Source organism: Gracilinanus agilis, chromosome 4 (assembly GCF_016433145.1).
Source record: "Gracilinanus agilis isolate LMUSP501 chromosome 4, AgileGrace, whole genome shotgun sequence".
Lineage (NCBI taxonomy): Eukaryota > Metazoa > Chordata > Mammalia > Didelphimorphia > Didelphidae > Gracilinanus > Gracilinanus agilis.
The window spans coordinates 203,542,547-203,543,871 of record NC_058133.1 but is presented as its reverse complement, the minus strand read 5'-3'; the positions used below and the strand labels follow the sequence as shown (position 1 = coordinate 203,543,871).

Here is a 1,325-nt window from a genome sequence, read left to right as displayed (position 1 = left end):
CAGTCACAATGTCGAATCCTCAAAATATTTTTTTAAAACCCTTACCTTTCCTCCAAGACAGAAGAGCAGTAAGGGCTAGGCAATGGGGGTTAAGTGACTTGACCAGGGACACACAGCTAGGAAGAGTATGAGGCCAAATTTGAACCCAGGACTTCCTATCTCCAGGCCTGGCTCTCAATCTACTAAGCAACCTCGCTGCCCCCATCAAAATATTTTTTGAATCATTTCTCAGCCTTTTGGCTAAGATCAAGAGTAATATCAAAATATTTTTTAAGAAAATAAGTTCATAGACTGCAGGTTAAGAACTCTTGACTTAGTTGGTCAAGAAGAAACTTCAGTGACCAACCCAGGTTGGTTCCCCCACCACCACCATTGAACCCCATACTGGTTCAACCCACGGCACCTTTGAATTCTACTATCTCAGCATCAATTCTGTGTCATATCTATGACACTAAAAACATCTCTCTCAGGCAAACTTTCTAAGAGAATCCTTTTTTAAAAAACCTAATTCCCATTTTTGCAACTGTTTGTTCATAGGATATTAACTTGAAAGCTGCAAGAGACCTTAAAGGTCATCTAATTCAACCTCACCTTTTTTTATAAATCAGGGAGCTGAGGCCCACCAGGATTAAGTATCCTCCCCAGCCAGGATTCAAGTTCATGGACTCTTGATTCCAACTCCAACATTCTTTCTATATCTCATGTAGTTTTTACCTCGTCTTCCTCTTTCCCATTCATTATTGACATATTTCAGAGCTCTGCTTGGTGCTTCCAGATATACTGAAGCTCAAGAAATATTCCCACTTAACTGGGTCCCATGAAAATGGCTGATTTCATAAAGTATGCACCCACGTCTTACCATTGGGAGGAGTCATTTGCAGCACCTCCTGGAACTCTTCATCAGATAACTCCATGCCAATCATCTTCATCATGGACTGGAGTTCTTTAACAGGAACTTCATCCTCTTTGAGTTTGTTGATAAATGTAATGGAATTTTGAAGGTCTGTAATGTTAATAATGAAAATTAAGTAAACATCCTTCTTAGTGCCTTCCCACAAATCTACCTGGTATCTGGAATGTATTACAATCTTCTTATTGCACCTGGATAGGAGGTGCATCAGAGAAGGATTACTTCTCCCTCCACATGTCATTTTTCTCTTATAATAGCTAGGCTTCAGTGCAACATTATCTTTGAATTTTGAAAAACAACCCAGGAAAATGACCTCTTTGATTTTTTTTTTGTCCTCCTGAAGGACCTGGACTATTCAGGTGTAGAAAATGCTAACTGCTTACAAAACTGTAGAGAGAGTAGTGTATAATGTACA

At 39.3% G+C, this 1,325-nt stretch overlaps 1 pseudogene; it reads left to right on the top strand.

The window, feature by feature from the left end:
- Window positions 1-220: 220 nt before the first annotated feature.
- Window positions 221-351, top strand: LOC123248294 (annotated as a pseudogene).
- The last annotated feature ends 974 nt before the right edge of the window (window positions 352-1,325 follow it).